The sequence below is a fragment of the Ambystoma mexicanum genome, chromosome 6p (assembly GCF_040938575.1).
Source record: "Ambystoma mexicanum isolate Mex_15411 chromosome 6p, UKY_AmexF1_1, whole genome shotgun sequence".
Lineage (NCBI taxonomy): Eukaryota > Metazoa > Chordata > Amphibia > Caudata > Ambystomatidae > Ambystoma > Ambystoma mexicanum.
This window is the reverse complement of record NC_090935.1, coordinates 171,509,940-171,532,763: the sequence shown is the minus strand read 5'-3', so window position 1 is coordinate 171,532,763 and position 22,824 is coordinate 171,509,940. Positions and strand designations below refer to the sequence as shown.

Below are 22,824 nucleotides of genomic sequence, written 5' to 3'. Positions count from 1 at the left end.
ACCCAGTGTGGGGTTAAAACACGTGTTGGCTCTTTCTGTGTTACTTTTCTGTGGATCACAATATGAATATCATAATGTAATGTATCATAATGTACACTAGTAGCTCTTTGAAAACACACTTGACTAATCAATCCATGGTCCATGGTCTTCCCGTTGGGAGGGCCCATCTGCAGAACGTGATACAGACAGACAGACTGCTGACTGCAGCTTCCATGCTCAATAGCACTATCGGTCCGGAGGGCTTTGAGGCGGCCCGTGGCTTGGGCAACTCAATGACAGCTTTTTCATTTCCTATGTGCCCTGGTGAAAGGGGCCCCATTGTTCAGGAATGAAACAGATATCACCAACAAATTTCAGTAAGAACCAATGTGAATGGGAGAAGGGAATCTGCATTCCATATCAACCATAAGCTAAGTTTTCTTTCAAGAGAGGAGAATAGGACATGGTTGACTAGCTTGCTCCCTTGTAAATTTTATAGACAACCCCAATAATTGCTTCAGAATATTGTTGTGGAACACGAGAGGCCACACTCATTTATTCGCTGAAGATGATCTTTTTTTTAACTTGAGACCAATTACTATTGTATCTTTGCAGGAAATGTGGAGCATTGAAGACAGGGTCATAGAAGGCAGAATTACCCTGCAAGAAAATGCCAGAAAAGGCCTAGTTGGCCGGCCTAAATGTAAGCTCTTAATTAGTTGCCCTTTGACTTGCTCCATGGCAGATGGATATATACATGTATTACGAAGTTATCCTTGTGGGTATTTGAACTTTGGAGATGTCTGATATAGGACTTTTAAAATGGCTTATCAAAAATATGTACGATCCGCCGGGCACAGTTTATTCCTCTATAATCCGTGTCCTAGTTGGGATCTTGGTATCAAGTTTTAGATTTAATGGATATGTTACCATTTTTGGAGATTTTAATTACAGAATTCTACTGAATGTACATGACCCTGAGGCTGTTTCACTGGCCGATCTTAAACAAACCTCTAATGATAACAAGGGCAAAGCTAGGGACAATTGCTTGAACAACTTGGCGGTCTTTATACTTAATGGACAATGCAGATTTTATTTCCGGCAATTATACCTGGGTTACAACTAACTCAGTTAGCGCCATAAATTATGTTTTTATATCTTCCAACTTGTTATTTAATGATGTGGATCTGTGTTTAATTCAATGTGACGAGAGCTGTCATTTTCCGCTCCTAGCTACAATGAACATTGCAACACCTAGAATACAATTGAGCCATGATTATGGTTACGTCTGCTGGAACATTAGGCTGAGAATATTCTTCCAATATCAGGAGGCTCAGGAACCCATTGAAGAGACAGGCCTGAGAGTTAAACCAAACTCCAAAAGAGATCCTGGCATTTGAAATATTTATATTAAATTAAGTGCAAAAGATACAGAACCTAGAATTTACACTGCCCAATCATTTGTCCAACAAGAAGAGAGCGGCTCACCAATCCCTTTGTGCCAACAGAGAGGTGATAATAAAACCAGCTGTGAAGGGAGGAGTTATTGTGGTCCTTGAGGTGAATCAATATCTTAAGATAGTGACCGACCTTCCAGATGACCAAACTAACTATAAGAAACTCAAAAAGGGAACCACGAGGGTGGGGAAACCCAGAGGGAGAGAGAAAGCGAAACTGATACTAACATTGGCGGCTATGATGTTAATAGCCCAGAGATGGAAAGGCCCGGAGATCCCCATGAGTCAGGACTGGCTATGGAAGATTTGGGAAATAGTAGCTTTGGAATGGGCAACGTATGCCATAGACAATAAGGTGCAGAACTTTGCCGTGGATTGGGGGAAATAATGATTTTTCTTAAAGATGACTTTAGGGTGATGTGGCGCCCGCCACGTTTGAGACTACTAGACCATCAATGAACGTGGAGTGTCTACCTTGAAGAAAGGTGATCTTGGAATCGAATGCTCGTTACCTCAGGGGAAGGGAAGGGGGGAAGCAGGAGGGATATTGGGGGAATGTTTTTGATATGTTGTAATATTCAATAAAAAGAGTTTAAAAAAAAAATCAAAAAGACCCAACATCGGAAATACAATGAGGTTTGGCCAACAAATGGATATTAGAGCATACTTTAGGGACACCATGGATGCCATAATGTACTTTGAGGGGACTACTGTCGGAACATCAAGCAGACCCACTGGTAACCATGGATATTCAGGCAATATATATTAGCATACTTCAAGCTGAAGCCATGTAGTGTTTTGTGGGGGAACTAACCACCCAAGATGTACCAGTTACTGCACCCAATTCATTACTGATGTACTTACTATGGCTCTGACTAAAAACGTGTTCATGTATGACAAAACCTACCACCTACAGACCAGAGGAACAGCCATGGTGCAGGTTTTACGCCCCGTTTAGGCATCATTTGTATGGCACACTTTAAAAGGATGTATGTTTTCAACACCAATAATCCATTCCATGATAAGATCTACAATTGGAGGCACTATATTAATGATATTATCTTTATTTGGCATGGTGCTCCAGACACCATGGAAGCTTTCCTCTTATGGCTCAATGCTTGGGTCCCTGCTAAGAATTCAGACATCCAATTTTTGATGCCCTGGCACCGGGAACAGATTAATTACCCTGACCTTGCCATCCAAGTCTACAACAACATCTTACAATGCACAGTGTTTAAAAAAAGGCACTGATCGCAACACAATGTTGCATTATTCCTGTCACCACCCAAAGGCTTTGAGGAACAACTTACCACAAACTCTGCATCTACAGAACCGCTGTAACTTCACCGTGATAGAGGAATGCGAGGAGCAAGCACAGAAGCTTGATGCCAGATTTCAGGCCAGGGAATACCCAAAACAAGTAAACAAGCATGCACTCATGAGGTGTACCCCTAGGGAGGTTCTTCTAATCCCTAAAGAAAAAGGAACTCAACCAGACAAATTGATATGCGTACACACAATCAATCAACAAAACACAAAAAATCAAGGCTACCATGAAAGAATTCTGGCCACTGGTTCAAACAGCTCTCCCCAATGAATCTGTTCCACTACCGACCCTCAAAAGATCAAAAACTCTTAAAGACTACTTGACCGATTCCCGTTTCATAAGCCCCAGTAAAAACAAGACTGGTGCACAAAAGAATCATTGAGCACCGGTCCAAGATCAGATGTAGGAATGTTTCAGCCCCTGTGGTCCCCCGCTTTATTCACAACCAATATATGCAGGATGAAATATGCTGCAAATGCACCCAATGTAAATGCATCCCTCAACCTCAAAGAGACTTGGTGGATCCACAAACTGGACACAAACAAGACTGTAATGATTTATTGAGAGTCCACCCTCAACACAGGGATTTCCTTCATTTTCCAATCTAGGTGTCACACAATAAACGGTTTAATCTGTTCTTTATTCAGCCCTATTTCTGATGTATATCATATGCCTTGGGTGCCTCCCCCTAAGCTACCAATGAGCCAAGAATCAGGCCTATGTACAGAAAATATATTTGTGTTCATTTGGATGATAGGTAATATACAATTGCGCTAAAATGTCACACACCACTGTATCTGTGGCACAACATAATACACTTGTCTCAACAAAAATAACTCACAGAATTTGGTTGGGACAACTCAAATCACAATATTTTACTTTATTTGAATTTCAAAATAAATGATCATCAACCCTGATCCCTGAAAAACATCACTTTACATTTGTAATACTGTACAATTTCAGTTTTCCTGTATGCTTAAAAGGCTAGTAGTAAATAAACACAGGTTGATTTAGCTGTGGGTTTTTCAGTCACCCGGCCCCTACTTTGGTTTCTGTTGGGGAAGTCGGACAGAAAAATTGGAATGGCTTAAGAATTTGGTATTTCAGACCCCCTTCACTTAAAGGCATGTGGTGTGGAAACTGGATGGAAAACATTGGGATGATTTGAGAATTTTGGATTTCAGACTCCCGCCACTTAAACCCTTAAGTGCCAAGGACGAGATATCTCAGCATTGGAATTGCATGTGCAGTGCCAAGGAAGAGATAGCTCATCCTTTTTGGCACCTTGTTTTGAGCGATCCCTGCAAAGCAAGGATCGCTCAACACTCTAATCCAAACCCCGGGCTATGTAAGGGGGAGGACCCCCCTCAATGCCAGGGGGCTGGATTATCTTAATTTTCACGTCGGAGTGCGTAAAGCACGTCGGCGTGAAACTGAAAGTAAAATCACTGTAGCAGCTATTTTCAGCTGCTGCGGTGAAGAAAGAAGGTGAGTGCCCTTCTTTCTCTGTGTCGATCTTCGGCTGTATTTCAAGCGCGAGATCGAGGCGGGTATCGTTGGAAAGGGGAGATTCTCCCCTTTCCAACGATAACCATTGTGTTGCATTGCTGCCCGTGGATCGGGCGCAGGGTGCGCAATCCATGGGCAGGAATGTCACCGGATCAATAGAGATACGTCTGTGACGCGGGGGAGGGAGGGCTGCTTACTAGGTAAGCAGCCCCATTCCCCCTGTGGCCCCAAAGCATGGGGCCACAGCGCTAGAGACCGCTGGGGGCAGATGATCACTGCCCCCAGGGGTGAAAATTTAAAAAATAAAAAATGTAAAAAAAAAACGAGGGATGGGGGGAGGTGGGAGGGAGATTGGGGCCCTGGGGCCCACTAGGCCACCAGGGATATAGAAAAAAGTGGTGTCCTGGAAAGGGGAGGTTCTCCCCTTTCCGAGGACACCACGTTTATGACACATTGCTGATCACGGATCTGCGCAGAGCGCTCGATCCGTGACCCGCAACCCACTGGACCACCATGGATTCGTTTGTGACATGGGGGCAGCTCTCTCCCCCCCTGGCCTCCAAAGCATGGGGGCACATATGTGCACAGCCCTGGGGGCAGATAGCTGATCATCTGCCCCCAGGGAAGGGGGCAAAACAAAAAAAACTAAAAATGAAAATAATGAAAGGGAATGTTGGGTGGGATTGGAGGGGCCACTAGCCGCCAGGGATATATTTTACAGAAAAGGGGGTGGCCCTCTCCCCCTCACCCCAAGGGGAAATGGGGGCAACCCTTGTAGCCCTCCCTGGGGGCAGATATCTGCTCCCAGGAAGGGACATCTGACCCCAGAGAGGGCTGTATGAAATGCCCCCCTCTTATCTGTGTCAAATTCAGGTGTCGAAACAGACTTGGGGTTTCCTGTGTGTTACGCTTTCTCCTTGGTGCCCAGATACATGCGAGGTACCGTTTTCATCGGGATACCTGTGGGAAGTGGGATGGTAGGCCATGTGTTGTTGGCGGCGTGTTTCGATGGGTGCGCCGAGTGCGTTTTTTTCCTCACATTTCGGACTTTACGGGGGTGTCTGGGTAATACATTCTGGGCCGATTTGCACAAATCATACCTCTGCAGATTCCCACGGGTGTCCTCTTTCCAGAAATGCATGGACTTCCCTATTTTCCTTGGTGGCTTGGACACCTGAGTCCCATATCTGTATGTTGTGCTTGTCTGGAGAAAGTGTCAAATTCAGGTGTCGAAACAGACTTGGGGTTACCTGTGTTTTAGGCTTTCCCCTTGGTGCCCAGGTAGGTGCACCCACACATGTGAGGTACCATTTGTTTTCATCGGGATACCTGTGGGAACGCACAAAGGTATAACATTAGTTGTGTTTGTGTGGTTTTCATAACGTTTTGACCCATTTGCTGGTGCCCTTTGTCACACAACCCTTTCATTTCCCAAATGTGACCTACATTTAGTCGCTGCTTTAGGCACCATACACTTTTGTAACCTGCACAAGTCACCTACCCTTGAAAAGGTCTTCCTGTGCTCTTTCAAAAAATGGATGCTTGCAATTCCTCACCACATTGGTTTTCCCAATTTACACATGCTAAGTGTGTCTGTTCAGGCCGTGAGCATAAAACTCCTGTGTACCATGGCTCAGTTTTTGGCTTGTGGTAGTGCTTGTTTTGTAAAACACTACAAAAAAATGTGTGCTTTCCTAACTGCAAGAATCGGTGGAATGTAGCGGAACATTGCTTTTCTCAAAATTCATAGAAGCCATTGCCGTACCAATCCAACCATGTCCAACACATACCTTTTTTTTTGTCATTTCCCCGCTTTTCCCCAATCTTTGGCATTTTCCCCTACCTAGTTGTTGCCTGACCTACGCAAATCACCCCTTCCTAAACTTGGAATGTTGTCTACTTTTCAGAAATATATGCCTTTCTGTCCTCCAATTCGGCTTTACTAACCTTTTCTTCCATTCCGTCCATGCATGCCCAATTGGCAAAAATGGCCAAAATCACCTACCTCTCACAAAACAGTTGATAACCACATAAAAATATGTTTTTTTCGTTTCCACTCAACATGTTCTTGAAAGCCAGGAAATTGGGGAACTCAGCACAGCAAACCATTTGTTCCTAGCTCTTACAAGGAAAAAACAACAGGCTTCTTTGTACATCATTTTATTGGCATTTTTTGAAAATACCCAACATTTTCGCACTTTTTGCTTATTTTCTCTTCCCCCCCCCTACAGCAACCTAGGATTCCTGGGTGGCGGTACGACCGCCTACAGGTGGGAAAAAAAGGAGCCACATTTGGCCAAGATATCTCATGTAGCAAAAAAGTTACAAGGCATTGAATGGCCACATACCGAAATCACCAAAAAAGGCCCTGGCCCTGGGGGGAAATACCCATGGCACTTAAAGGGTTAAAGGCCTGTGTTGGGGAAGCTGGATGGTAAACATTGGAATGATTTGACTATCTTCAATTTCAGAACCCCCTCCACTTAAATTCCTGTGTTGAGGAAGCTGGATGGTAAACATTGGGATGATTTGAGAATTTGGGATTTCAGACCTGCCACCACTTAAAGGCCTGTGTTGGGAAAGCTGGGCCCATAGAATTACTCAATTAAATTACAGTCTATAGTTTTCAGGGAACACTGGGAATGTGCTTTGGTATTTTCAAATTGTAACCACAATCTCCCAGTGGTGTTTTTCACCATGGGGAATTAATTTAATTAATATTTTTAGTTAAAATGGCTAACGATCTACACCATTTTGCTCCCCCGCCCACTATAAAGAGAAAGGATTTGAGGCCAGCTGAGTCCCCATAACTCCCCTTAGGCTGCAAAGGGTTCAAGTGTACTTATGCTTATGACCCATTTAGAGGACACATCCACCTTTGCTATGCAGTAACCTCAAGTCATACAAGAATACATATGAACTGCTTTCTAACACTGAATGCAACTAACATGGATGGCCATATAAAACAAGATGCAAGCCGCGGCCTCATTGAAAAAAATTAAAGATACTGAAAATGCCCAGAACACAAGGAGAGGTCTGACATGCTGATTTCACAGATAAGTGAAGACCAGGCTGTCAGTGCAGCCACTGTACAGATTCTTGCCAAGCACACCAAGGTAGAGAAAGATTCACATCAGCAGAAGAGATGGGAAACCAGCATGTGTAAAAGGAGAACATCCTCTTAAATAAGAGCAGGAAAATTAAGTATGTCGTCCCTGTGCACGTGATCTGAACCTGGAACACAAATCCTATTAATTTGAGAGAGACAGAGACAGTTGTTCCCACCCAACTGAAAACGGATTATACAAAAGTAATACCAGGTTTAAAGGTTAATATTCTGTCTCAAGGCCTGGAGCATCAGTGATGGTAGCCCTATTGGGTAAAGACAGCACTCTTGAGGCTGTCCCCACCACCTTGAAATGTTGCTCATGAACTGATAACGTTCCAAAGCACCCAGGTTTAGAAAACCCACTCTAACCAATCCCTACCCACCTTCCATGCTAGCTTACACTTTGTTGCAAGAACCAATCATAGTGCATTAAGCTGACATGCCTGTCGTAGCAACATTTAGGAGGTGGTCGCAGGTGGAGCCACCAGACACTGTTGAACCCATAACATCATTAATCCTATATGCCGCCTACATGTAGCCTACATACTAACCGATCTCATCTCACCTTAGGTTTTTGCAATATATCCTTTTTTAAAATTTTATTTCACCTTAAAAACTCCATAACAAGCCTGTAACCAGCGAGAGATTATTGGAAATCATGAGATGTCCATATCTTGATCCCGGTTTTTAAAGATTTTAATAAACAGTGAGTTTGGTCACATTTTTGGACTCTTCTGTTTTGGAGTCTGGGGCATTTTCCCTGGACCAGTTCCTCTTGCTTGTATTTCGGGAAATTAATGGACCCTGCCTTTTACCATCTCATGAGAAAAACTTTGGAACAAGCTCTTTTGATGGGACATCCCTCTGGGGTTACTTAGAAAGCCAATATCCCTGTATTCTAACACTTGCTCTAGGTTGAAACTGGATAACCAGGGCTCATTCAGTGATCACAATGACACTCATGTTGGCCTATGTATTTTGGCACTCCTGCTATTTAATTTATCATTAAGTGATCTTTCACCGGCTTTAATTTACGAGCAGTTGGCATTCCCGAGTTTGGGCATGTCGGCGATACCATGGCTTGGGTATGCCGACGACCTGGTTTTGCTTCATCTAACGCCTCAGGGGCTAGAGCATACATTTGATTGTCTGATTAATTATTGTGACAAAAATGGTCTGAAATTTAATTTAGGGAACACCAAAACTATGTTATTTAGCCCCAAAATGCCAAAACTAAAATGGCATGTTAACCTCACAAAAGGGCTTTTGAAGGATGAGTATGTGCAGCATTAGGAGGATCTAGGCATAGCATTTGATAGCTACCTGATCAGGAAGGCCCATTTTGAATGTGTACAGGTGAAGGGTGGATGAGCAATGTCTGACCTAAATATATTTGCAGCAAAGCAGGCTGCCTATTCTCGAATTAGTCTGATACAATTGTGTAAGCGCAAGATTAGGCCATTGCTGTTGTATGGGGCCAACATATGTGCCCTGTAGATCCTCCAGAGGGTTAAGTCACTTGAAATATCCAGCCTACGCTCACTGCTTAGGTTACCTTCCTCTATCCCCTTTGAAGACATAAAACTGTGAGTAGGATATGCAGAATTAATCTTAATTCTAAGAGTATACGTGATGAAGAAGGTTCACTTCTTCATGATAATGGTTTGCTCTCCAACAGTGATATTTGAGAATGTAAAAGGTTATTGTTTTGTCTAAATTATTTAGACGTATCAAACTACACTATCATTAAGGGGGGTGCTTTAAGAAAGGCATTGTATCAACAGTAAGACAGACACAAGGGACCACAAGTTCAAGAGTGTTTATTGAACTTCAAAAAGGGTTTGAAAAATGCCTATCTAATCCTAAATCTAAAGATGGGAGCAATCTACGACCATCAAATAATAATAACGACGCAGTCCTAGTAGTGTCTTGTCAAAATAAAATGGCCTATAAAAAAAAAGAACTATTGCCAATCCTTACCTCTAAATCCAAATAGTGTGGGAAACAATGTTATGCAAAAGAAAGAGATGTATATGAAATTATATGTCAGGATATGCAGGCTGTTGGCCTCCCTTTGCCATGTTTTCAGCATGGGACAAGGTGGTACACTTGTAACGCCCACCTGATTCCCGTAGAGGCGCCGGTCTTGACTGGGCGTATACCATATCTTTAAAGGTGATGTGTAACACACGGCTGGCTCTTTGGGCTGGACCTCTGTGCACTGTATGTCTGGCTCGAAGGGTAAGATGTCTGCAGATAGAAAATGTGGGATAATGAACTGGGTTATTGAATGTCTCTCTCTTCTTCCCTTTCTCTTCTCCTGTAGAACCCCAAAGGTTAACGCTCTCACCTTAGGTAAGTGAACGCCGTGCTCTCCATCTGCCTCGAGGCTGGGTGCTGTAACCAGTTTCTTCACTGGATAAGGGGAGCAGGCCTCTTGACTTCAGAGGACTGCTGTCCGTCGTTTACTGCACGAACGGTAAGTTTCGAGTAATTCTAATGTCTTTAAAGTCTTTAGTAATGATGTCTCTTGTTTTGCAGGGTTCCGGCGATGGCGGATGGCGGGCTGAAGTGAGTTGAAGATGGAGCCCGTGTGATGAATAGAAGCGCCTGGAAGCACGTAAGTAAGCGCTTGTTGCCTGCTTCACGAAGCGCTCTAACTGTCTTTTTATTTTGCAGGTATAAGTTCGGGGCGGCTGCAGGGTGCCGGAATACCCACTGGGTTAGATGTGGAAAGGAGTAATGGCACGTGAGTATTAAAGTTCCCCAATGTCTTTAAACGCACCTTGTTTTGTCTTTCAGATGCGGGATTACACCCAGAATTCTTTGTTCGGGAATGATTGGTACAGGTTTAGGGTTGATCAAGTGTTCTTCCACTCCCATCCGAGAAAGGGCATCAGCTTTACCGTTTTTTGTACCAGGTCGATAGGTAATTATGAAGTCAAACTTGGCAAAGAATAATGCCCAAAGGAGTTGTCTAGAGGATTGGGCTTTTGCGGTATTCAAATATTGCAGGTTTCGGTGATCCGTAATCACAGTAACGGTGTGTCGGGCCCCCAGCAGATAATGCCGCCAAGCCTTAAAGGCAGACTTGATAGCCAGAAGTTCCTTGTCAGTAATCGTGTAATTGATTTCAGGAGGCGAGAATTTGCGGGACCAAAATGCCACGGGATGCAACTGATTGGTTACCGTGTCCTTTTGTGATAGAACTGCCCCCATGGCAAGGCTTGAAGCATCAGTTTCCACGATGTAGGGGAGTTCGGGGGGAGGGTGTTTTAAGATTGGTGCAGAGATAAATTTAGTCTTCAAATCCTGGAAAGCTTGTTCTGCCTCGGTAGACCATTCAAAACGTTTGTTTTTCTTTAACAAGGCAGTGATGGGCTGGACTATTCGAGAGAATTCGGGGATAAACCTGCGGTAAAAGTTAGCGAAGCCTAACATGCTTTGCACACCTTTTACGGAGGATGGTGATGGCCATTTGAGAACTGCATCGACCTTCTTTGAATCCATACGCACTCCGCCAGGTGATAATATGAATCCCAAGAATTCAACTTCAGTCACGTTGAAAACACATTTTTCCAACTTAGCGAAAAAGTTTGTGTTGACGCAATCTTTCGAGGACCATTTTCACGTGTTTCCGATGTTCAGATTCCGATGAAGAATAAACGAGGATGTCGTCAATGTAAACAACAACACACACATCTATGAGCTCTCTGAGGACATCGTTCATAAAATATTGAAAGGCGGCCGGGGCATTACAAAGTCCGAAGGGCATGACCTGATATTCAAATAGCCCATACTTGGTGCGGAAGGCCATCTTCCATTCATCGCCCTCTTTTACTCGTACCAAGTGGTAAGCTCCTCTAAGATCCAGCTTTGTATATATGCATGCTTTTCTGACTTGGTCCAGGAGTTCAGGGATCAAAGGTAACGGATATCTATTCTTAACGGTGATCTGGTTCAGGGAGCGATAATCTATACAAGTTCTAAGGTCTCCTTCCTTTTTTGGAACGAAGAACAAAGCTGAAGAAGCAGGGGACTTGGAAGGACGAATAAACCCATTTGCCAGGTATTGATCCAGGTATTGTCGAAGGTGAAGGTTCTCAGGCTCGGTGAGGGCATAAATTCTACTACAAGGAGGAGTAGATCCAGGTATCAGGTCGATCTGGCAGTCATAAGACCTATGAGGAGGTAGAGAGTTAGCCTGATCCTTCCGGAAAACATCTTGGTATTCTAGGTATTCGGGAGGTAACTGGGGAGTCTCTGAAGAAATTGCTGCCAGTGCAACACCAGGTGGAGGGTGACAAGTAGAGACACATTCTGGAAACTGGACCGTTCTTGCTCGCCAATCGATCAGAGGATTGTGTTTCTCTAACCAAGGTATTCCTAGAATAATCTGAAACTGAGGGGCCTTGATCACATCAAACACGATCTTCTCATGGTGTCCATCTTGACTTACTAGCGTCACTTCTTGAGTGGTATGCGTTACTGGCCCGGAGGCTATCTCCGTACCATCCACTGTAGTAATGACGTCCTTTACAGCCTTGGGACAAAGAGTTAGATTCATCCTCAAAACCATTTCATGATCCACATAATTGCCGATGGCACCGCTGTCGACGTAAGCTTCAATTGCATGTAATCGATCCGGATTATCAGGGCTAATGAGGACCATAGGTATCACGAAATGCGAGGTCACGGAACTGGTTTTCACGCTCGGCAAGAGGACCTCTATTCTTGTCGGGCGAGGTTGTTTCCCTGCTCAGAGTTTGTAACTTTGGTAACTGCAGCTCCTACTGCCTTCTTGGCAGGTTTCACCGGACAGTCTCGAAGAAAGTGCCCTGAGTTTCCGCAATAGAGGCATAATTGCAACTGTTTTCTCCTTTCCCGCTCCTTTTGTGTTAGAGGACCTTTCAGACCCCCTATTTGCATGGGTTCCCCGGAATCTACTCCTTTGGAAGGAGTTGGCGGTTTGGAAAATACTCGAGCATCAAACTTGGAACGATCGGCCTTCCTGTTCTGCAGTCTGTGATCTATTTGAACGACTAAGTCTATATAGTCCGAACAATCTTGTGGGGGATTCACTACTTGGGCTAACACATCTTTGAGCTCTCCGCGTAGACCTCTATAAAACAGCGTAATCCTTTTGTCCTCAGGCCAGTGAGTTTCCACTATCAGTCTGTTGAAAGACGCAATATAAGCCAAAAGGTCTTGATTACCTTGTCGCAACGAAAGAAGCTCATTGTCCAAGGCCTGCCCCAGTGAATGTCTTGCGAACAGTTTTTCCATACTGAGCTGAAAAGCTTTAAAATCATGGAGGACCGGATCATCTTGATTTACTAGAGGGATCGACCAGTCTGCCGCATTGCCACTAAGGTACGAAAGCACGAAAGCTACTTTAGCTTGATCAGTTGGAAAGGCTGCTGGCCGGCATAAGAAATGCAACCGGCACTGATTGATAAATACTGCAAACCTCTTTGGGTCACCAGAAAATCGTTCGGGCGGAGCCAGAGGTACATTCCCAGGTAGGTTGATCTGCACTGGATTCATAGAGGATGTAGAAGGAAGATTTCCCCCAGATGCAGGTAACGGGGTCTGTCCGGCTTGTGACTGTAGCAATTGTCTAGCGAGATCATCTGTTCGCTCCTTGGAAATAATCAGTTCCCTTCTTAGAGCGTTCGTTTCTTGACGGGCTGCATGCACTTCTGCCCTTAGTTCCCCAAGTAACTGGGCTAGCTGGTCGGTATCCGAGGTTTCCATAGCGCCTGGACGGGAGTTTTGTGGTAGGCTTTGCGTTCTGTAACGCTCACCTGATTCCCGTAGAGGCGCCGGTCTTGACTGAGCATATACCGTATCTTCAAAGGTGATGTGTAACACACGGCTGGCTCTTTGGGCTGGACCTCTGTGCACTGTATGTCTGGCTCGAAGGGTAAGATGTCTGCAGATAGAAAATGTGGGATTAATGAACTGGGTTATTGAATGTCTCTCTCTTCTTCCCTTTCTCTTCTCCTGTAGAACCCCAAAGGTTAACGCTCTTACCTTAGGTAAGTGAACGCCGTGCTCTCCATCTGCCTCGAGGCAGGGTACTGTAACCAGTTTCTTCACTGGATAAGGGGAGCAGGCCTCTTGACTTCAGAGGACTGCTGTCCGTCGTTTACTGCACGAACGGTAAGTTTCGAGTAATTCTAATGTCTTTAAAGTCTTTAGTAATGATGTCTCTTGTTTTGCAGGGTTCCGGCGATGGCGGATGGCGGGCTGAAGTGAGTTGAAGATGGAGCCCGTGTGATGAATAGAAGCGCCTGGAAGCACGTAAGTAAGCGCTTGTTGCCTGCTTCACGATGCGCTCTAACTGTCTTTTTATTTTGCAGGTACAAGTTCGGGGCGGCTGCAGGGTGCCGGAATACCCACTGGGTTAAATGTGGAAAGGAGTAATGGCACGTGAGTATTAAAGTTCCCCAATGTCTTTAAACGCACCTTGTTTTGTCTTTCAGATGCGGGATGCAGCGCCGAAGGCCTCCGGAGCGTGCGAAGAGTTGGTAAGCTTTTGCCTTTCAGATGCCGAAATGCAGTGTGAAGACCTCCGGAGCGCATGAAGAGTAGGTAAGCCTTTGTCTTTCAGATGCCGGAATGCAGCGCGAGGCGTTGGTGACAGCCGATGGACCAGGTAAGTGAAGAGCTGTCACTGAAGACCGTAATGCTAACCTGTTCTTTCTTGTCTTTATAGGTGTTGCTGAAGACTGGATTCAGAATGGTAAGCCTTTTTCCTTAGGCCCAGGATCAGATGCAGAAGACACGATGAGCGTTCTGCTGCTGAGGATGCAGAATAACGCAAAGCAAGATTCATCCATCGGGTGTGGTTTAAATAGCCTCCAGTAGTGCTTAGGTGTCTCCTTCCACAGCCACGCCTAGGTAAGAAAAGAGTTCCTGCTTTCCAGAAGAGTTCCAGTGTTCTGAATCTAGGGAGTGGCTCCTGCCCCACCCAACAGGAAAAGTAGTTCCAAACAGAAGAGGATCAGAGACTCAACTGGCAGGCAAGTAAGCAGCATGGTCTGCTGCAGGTAAGTCCACCCAAGCATTATGAGCCCGGCGCTTCCAGCGCTGGGACTGGGCATATTTATGAGCCTGGTGCCACTGGCGCCAGGACTGGGTCCAAAAGGTCCCAATTGGGACTGGTTGGCACTCGGAACCTGGGTTATGGATCTGCTTCCAAGGGAGTTGGGAAAACCCTGACCTTTTGGAAGCAGAGATCATGACAACACTTGAGCTTGGCACAGTCTCTGTTTTCTTCAGCGTGATGGTTCAGTTCAAACATTAGCATCAGGGCCTTCTGTGCCCACGTTTCTTTGTCTTTCAAATTCTCTTCTTTCAGTGGGCCTGATGTGACAAACAATAAGTTCCTTTCCTTTTAGGATTTCACATGTACTCAATTTCTCAGGTGATTCCCTATCCACTGTGGATCCCCCTCAGCCGGGCACAGATCCCCTTTTTAACACAATGCTTGTAGGATTTCCATGTGTCTAAATTCTCGGGTGATTCACGGTTCCAACCAGAACCCCATTAGCCAGGCTCAGATCCATTTCAACACAATCTTGAATCCGTCTCCCTCCGCCGAGCTCAGACCAATTAAATTCACTTTAACACAAACTCGCTTTAACCCAGAGCTTTCGATTGATTTCCCTTGTTTCCGCTCGGACCAACTTTATCTACTTTGTCATCAACTTTCTTTACTGTATTAGCATCAAAGACCTTTGATTGTGCACAGGATTTAGCTTGAGAAGTTGCAGGACCACCTCAATTCACACACCTTTGCCACTCTTTAACTTTTTCCACCTCTCAGTTGGATACCTTACAGAGACCTTCATTGCTCACCATACAATGTTGCTGCTTACAACCTTGGCTTCAACACATACCGGTCTGGTATTGCCTCACCATCTCACTGGCTGTGTTGATTTCACTGGCGCTGCTTTGTTGTGGAACGCAAGGAAAGTACCACAGCAGCAGGCAAATCTCCCAGCCTTGATTATTGACATGGGTGGGCCCCGGGTACCTCCGAGACACAATGCAGGATTCTTCAGCTTGGTCTCTCGGTCTTACACTTTCTATTCTCTAGGTTTTGTGAAAATAACAGTTCCTTGTCAAAAAGGTCAAGGGCACTTGCCTCCTCGCGATCCCCTTCTGTTTCACCCTCTTTCTCATTGTGTTAAACTGTCATCTTGGAGCTGCTGTTTCTTTGTGTGCTATGCCTCGCTCAAAGTGTGCTCTCGTGCTCTGCCTTTTATACATGTGGGGAAGTGTAATGGAATTCAGGTGTTCATGATGGTCAGTCATTTCCTGACCCTGCCTGACCATTGTATTATGACATGTTAGGTATACAGCTTGGGTGTTAGTCTGTTTTCTCTGATATCAAGCTGTCCGTGAGAAAGTGTTCATGTTGTGAAATGGGGAAGGGGTTGAGTCCCTAAGTGGCCTACCTGTTAGGATGGGGTAAAGGTGCTACAGGAAAGGTGATACTGAGTTGCTCCATCCAGTGTCCCACACCCACTCCCCAAAGACCCCTGACCCAGATGATCCTCCCTCACTGGTCCACCCCCAGGAACTGGATCCAAAAGCGATGGTAAAGTCCTGCCACCTGGATAAGAGAACCCCAAGGACTAGTGGGTGAGAAACCTACATGTTTCTCACATGCCCTTCCCCTATGCAAGGTGGATATAGTTGGTCTTTGCTGATGTTCTTCAATTTGAAGACTTGGGAAAGAACAAGAACGAGATATATCCAAGGACTCTTGCATATTCTACAGGTTTCTTTTCCTCTGTGCTGGCAGAGGTCAGATGTCTCTATTTGTCTCTCAATGTTATCCCAAAAACTGGTATTGAGGGTTTGATCCTGGATTTATGGGGTCCTTATGTCTCGTGGAAGGTTCATGGGGTTCTGTCTCCTTCCAATCCAATATTGGACAGTTTTGGGAATAATAGTTAGAATGCCAATAGTCTTGGGGTATTCATTCCTTATGGGGATTTGGGGATTCCTGCAAAAGAGTGGAGAATGCAGGGAAGTTCCTTCCCACAATGACTTTTTCAGGGAGCTCAGGACTGATGGCTGATGTTATCAGACATGACTCGCCCCTGATATTAATATACATGGGTATCTTGGGGTCTATTTCGCTATCCCCATTTACACAGGTAAATCTAATTAGGGTAGCATTCTCGAGGGCCGTTGTTGTGACCAAATTGGCCCTTTTAGCGGTTTGTTTGCTACCTGAGTCAATTAATGCTTTTACTTGTTTTGCCATTTACCCAGGCCTTTTCATATGTGAAAGCCACTAGAGGACTGACACAAACATATGCTAAAGGTGTTCAGATCTTCTTCGGGTTCTTCCCATTCTTCAACTTTTAGACAGCCTATTTCCATGGGTTCTTCCTTTAAATTTTTCAGACAGTGTCTGTCCAAATGGCCGGTTTCTCTACATGAAAAGCAGATAGGAGGAGGTGGTTTGCTTCCTTAAGGTTCTTCCCTTTTACTTTCTTCTCTACTTCTCTGGTCAGGTCTGTTAACTTCCATTCTTTCTTTCTGTACCCATTCTTTAGTTTGATATGATCCTCCTCCCCTATCTATTACCTGGGGTTGGGGCCAGTGAGTAGGTTTGTGATCTTTCCATTCCTCACCTCGATGTACTGAGTGGAAGTGTTTTGGTGCATCCGAGTGTTTTAGGGCTGTCTCAATGGCCAGGGCTAGGGTAGATCGATTTAGATTTAACACTGCCTTTTGTAAAAAAAGGGGGGAAAGAACTGGTGAATTGTTCTAAAGTAATAATTTCTGCGATTGTGTTTTTAATTAGTTATCCCATTGCAAGGGGGGTTTCTCCAGAAATTAATCTAAAGACCCTTAACATTTGCTGATAGAATTTACTGGTGTGGCCTACTCTTTTCAACAGCCCAGGTGGCTCCCTGAGCAAGATAACGTAGCTGGTAGGCAGTCTGTAGCTCACCTTTCAGCAGAGGTACCAGATAAAAATGTTTTAGATTGTTTTCCCATCCCAATTGCTCGTTTAATCATTCAAGACCTAGACCTTTGCCCTCAAGGTATAGCTGAAGTATCCTTTGCGATAGCAGGTGGCTTGCTGTCTCCCTTCCTTGATTATCGATGCAGGAGGGCTCTGGGTACCTCCGACACACAATGCAAAATTCATCAGCTTGGTTTCCCGGTCTTACGCTTTCTATTCTTGAGGTTTCATGAAAGTAACGGTTCCTTGTCGAAAAGGTCAAGTGCCCTTCCATACTCGCAATCGCCTTCTGTTTTGTGATATTTCTCCTCATGTTAAACTTCCACCTTGGAACTGCTGTTTCTTCGTGTGCTTTGTCTCGCTCAGAGTGTTCTCTCGTGCTCTGCCTTTTATCCGAATGGGGAAGTGTAGTGGAAGTCAGGTGTGCATGATGGTCAGTATTTTCCTGACCATGCCTGACCATTGTATTGGGGCATGTTAGATATACGGCTCGGGTGTTAGTCCATTTTTCTTTCTCTCATAGCTATCTGTCTGTGAGAAAGTGTTCATGTTGTGAAAGTGGGGGTTGAGTACCTAAGTATCCTACTTGGTAGGATGGGGTATAGGTGTTACAGGGAAGCGGATACCGCATCTCACCATCCAGTGTCCCACTCCCCGAAGACCCCTCGGCCAGGTGATCCTCCCACACGGGCCACCCCCAGGAACTGGATCCAAAAGCAATGACTGTATCCTGGCCACCTGAATGACAGATCCCTGTGGACTAGTGAGTAAGAAACCTTCAGGTTTCTCATAGTGCCCCTTGAATCCATATTCAGGAGGGATGCAGTTATCTGCCAAAAAGGAATTGTTGGACACTGACTTTGAACAAACCTTGACCACCTTAGCTACCAAGTCCTCTGTGGCAGATTATATATCCTACTATATTTCAGATACGGGAGGAAACAATTGCCTAACGACTTACCCCATTGCAGACAAATACTCTTAGCAAATGGAGCCAATATACACAGTGTTGACACAAACATAATATGGCAAACTTATATGGAGGGAGATGATGTTTGCCATATTTACCATATGACAACATTTTGGGAAACTGTGGCTGACATGCTTCTAATGTTACAATAATTGACTGGAGCACATATATTTCTATGGTGGGGTCTCCTTATTAGATTCAATTGATATTATTTTTCTGAGATCGATGTTTTTATTATGTGATTTTTTTTAATGGACTGGAGCACATACACTGCTATAGTTGGGTACGTTTGAAAGGGGCCCCTAGGGGCCCCTCGCGTTATGGAAACAAGGCAAGTCACCACACACGATAGATACGCCAGACACGAGGTTGAATTCCCAAAGCTAGGGTTTATTGCAAAGCAAAAGAGTCTCAGTTGGCCAACTCGGTCTCACGCCCCGCAACGTGTATCTCTAGACCTCGAGGGACGCAAGAGAGCGAATTACATACATCAGTTACATATATACAAAATGCACATCTTATAATCAGCTATGACATGTTAACACCACCCTTCATTGGGTTTCTTTGAACTCAGTGTGATGATGGACAATTTCGACGAATATGACACCTTCAAATATCTATTCTAGTAACAATGTGCAACAATATGCAATTTTGCAAGTGTAGAGACAGACTTCTTTGTTGAACAGAACATTGTGCTTCTGTTCTTGTAAGCGAGCTACATACAGGGGAAGAGTCACATTCCAGACCTTACTATCTTTGAGTTGCTATTCGTGTCCTGGGAGCCGACACTCTCTACAGGGCTAGAAAAGGAGGGCCATAAGAGGAACATAATTCAGGCCTCTAGCTGCCTTATTCTAACATTTTCTACCATATAACCAAACTGGCTGGCAGCTGTGAAATGATTAAACGCCCTGCGGCTCTCCTTCAAGGCTACACCCGGGAGGGAGCTGGGCATTCCTCTCTGGGCTGCCCACATTGTGGTTCAGCAAACTCTTTATTAGCCTCGCGGCCTTGCGCTTTCACGTTTCAGACAACAATGTTAACAGTCAGCAGAATAAGCAGAATTGGCAAACCGAAGCTGCGAAGCAGTTTGAACAGAAAGCAATGAGCAATTGTTAAAGAGCAAAATGGCGATTCTTGTTACATCAAAATGGCCGCTCATTGGTCAAACTTGGAGACCTGTATTTCTATCGTTATGTACATGAGACGGTTGGCCCACGGCCACCAAAATCATGAGAGGTATCCATTTTTCTAGACCGACACGTTAGTTAGATTCACTTGATCATATTCTGCTAAGATCAACGTTCCTAATATGTGATGTTATTATTGAGTGTAATGTTTTTATTGTTACAACAATTGATTGGGGTTGCATTTTGTCATGATTAGGTCTGTTCAGTTCATAAGATTACATTGATTGTATTGTGCTGTGACTAATAATTGTATTTGTGCTGTGTTGTATTTAAATTGGAACGAAAAATCTATATTCATAGACGTGAGCATTTGTGGGTGTGTGGCTGGGTTTGTGGCTTTGCAAAGCATTGTTCCTTACACAATTCCACACCGTTTCGCCAATCTGCACCACATATTGCATAGTTACCTGTTATGACCCTCCAGACAATGCTAGCAACATGACATTTGGACACCCCAACTCTTTATTTGGATTTCAGCAAAAGTAAAAATGTGTTTGTGGGTGTGTGGCTTGGCGAAAAGTTGTTCCTTATATAATTCCACACCCTTTCACCAATCTGCACCAAATTTTGTAAAGTTACCTGGCAGGACTCTCTGGACATTACTGGCTACATGACATTTGGACACCCCAACCCTTTCCCTGGATTTTAGCAAAACTCTAAATTTGATTGTCGGTGTGGCTTGGTGAAGTGTTGTTCCTTAAACAATTCCACACTGTTTCACCAGCCTGCACTGAATTTTGCATAGTTACCTGTTAGGACCCTCTGAAAAAGGCTACATAACATTTGGACAACCCACCCTTATCCCGGATTTCATCAAATTCACACATAAGTCAGTTTCCGGAAATCAGCAAAACATTAATGTGTTCATAGGAGTACCGGTCTCGACACCAGGAACAAAACCCAGGGTCCCTATGGGACCTTGAAAACCATGTTTCAAGGCCCTAGGATGCATATTTTTTGGGAAATGCGCATCACAATGCACGACAATAAAGCAAATCGCAGCAGTGACCTACAGGATCATTGACTTTCAGCAATTGACAAGAGCGTTGTCGTGTCTGTCCACAGAACCATTCAGCAAACGGGTACTGTTTTCTATATGTATGAAAAACCTAGCGGCTGTATTGTACATTATAAATAAATAAAATAAGACATTGTCCAATAGGATGTGACTGAGATTAAGGGAATGCGGTGTTATAAGTAGGACTGCACATGTAATGGTAGACAATGGATCTGAAAGAAGGTTTATCATGAAAGAATGCCTAATACTAATTGGGAATTGGGAAGAGGAAAATCTTTCTTGCAAGGTGGAATTGTGTATGACCAATAAATAAGCTAAAACATTCCTGCATTTTTAATCACGAGAGAATGTTTGCATACAGACACATTTTGTGGATTCACAACAACCTTCTTTCGGATTTGGATTCCTGAGACACATTTCAAAGGGTATTTGGAAGCCACCTACATGGTTTAACTTGATTCTGCATGTGCATTTGCAGTTGAATAGGAGTTTAAAACAAATTATATTCTGTTGAGATGCATTGCACATTGCTGACTCATATCTTTGTGTTGTACCTTGTTGGGAACTTTCAATGAGTCTTTCTTTCATTTCCACTCTTACTGGCAGCGGGTCAGTTTGGTTGCTACAAAAACCCAAACACACGTGGTGAGCGCGCTGTGTGCAGTGCAGTGTGTTGCGTTCTACAGAGAGTTGTAGAGTTGCAGGGTCCTGCAAGGAACTTTCCATGAATCTTTTTTTCATTTCCAGTATCACTGGAGGCAGATCGTTTTGGCTGCTACAAAACCCCCAAAACACGCAGTGAGCGCGTGCTGTGCAGCACAGTGTGTTGGGTGCTACAGGAAGTTGCAGAGTCCTCCAAGGAACTGTCCACACATCTTTCTTTCATTTCCACCATCACTTGAGGTTGATCGGTTTGGCTACTACATAAGGCTAAACACATGCAGAGATCGTGCGGTGTGCAGCACAGTGTTTTGGGTGCTACTTAGAGTTGCGTAGTTGCAGAGTCCTCCAAGGAACTTTCCAAATGTCTTTCATTAATTTCCACTATTGCTGGATGTGGATCGGTTTGGCTGCTACCAAAACCCAAACAAACGCTATGAGCGTGCGGCGCAGTGTGTTGGGTAATAAATACAGAGAGTTGCAGAGCCCTACAAGGTACTCTTCATGAGTCTTTCTTTCATTTAAATTATTACTGAAGGCGGATGGGTTTGACTGCCACAAAAACCCAAACACAAGCAGTGAGTGCCTCAGTGTGTTTGGTGTGTGAGGAGGCAGCGCTTGATTCTTTGACAGCAGTAGCCTCCCGGGGACTTTCTCTGTTAAAGAGAAGGGTAAGACTTGATTCGCATTTGGTGAGTGGAAACGTTTGTTAAGCAAAGTGAGAGAGCCACTTTTGGATTGACAGCAGAGGCTTTCTTATATCTCAAAACAGATCTCGGCTGTGACTCGGAGTTTTGTGCAAATGAGGTCACACTATTTGTTCGACATCACGCTGTAAACTGGGGGAGGAATCAGAGGACCCTCTGGGTATTTGCCACTTTAAGGGAAAGGTTGAACCATGTGAGGTTCGTAATACCGAAACCAACTATTTGGCACATCAACACAGCACTTCCAGTAAAGGTAGCCTTAATCGCCTCTCCCTGCACTTACCTTTCCCTCCCCCCAAATCTTTGCATGATTTGAGTGGGGAAAAGATGACTGGAAGTTGCATTAGTTCTGCTCCTACCATCCTGCCATCATGGAAAGTTGTCTGCTTTCATGCCTCCACCTCCCACCTCTTTCCCTCCATGAGTCCCCGCAGGATGGTTTCGGCACTCCGCCTCCCCGGGTACAGTCAACCTCAGGGTTTTGATGCATCAAGGAGTGGCAGAAATTTTTGGGAAAGACAAAGAAACTTTTGAATGTTTACCAACGTCTTCCAGATGGGAAGGTGAAACCGCAGTTCCCATGCCCTGTTCCCACTAACCAACGCAGTTCCCATGCCTGCTTCGTCTACTTTCTACATTTTTACAACTTAGGATGCCATTACTTTGGATGATTCCTTTAAGGCCCTGCTCTCGGCTAGCAAGGGCCTCTTAAGAGACCTAACAGACATGGAAAAATTGACTTTCCATGGCATTAATGTGGACGTTAATGCTGTTGATGCTCAAATACCAGGAGTATGACACAGATTTTGCCATGACTGTTTTAAAAACCTGGAGGGGGTGGATAGGGGGCCACCAGCCTCAGGGGTGCCCCTTAGTCCTCCCGTTCTGCAGCAACAGTCCT

At 44.6% G+C, this 22,824-nt stretch overlaps 1 long non-coding RNA gene across 1 annotated transcript in view; it reads left to right on the top strand.

The window, feature by feature from the left end:
* The window catches only part of LOC138510894 (uncharacterized), a 269,209-nt gene that overhangs the window by 46,354 nt on the left and 200,031 nt on the right, over window positions 1-22,824 (top strand). The gene's annotated exons all lie outside the window — the stretch shown is intronic.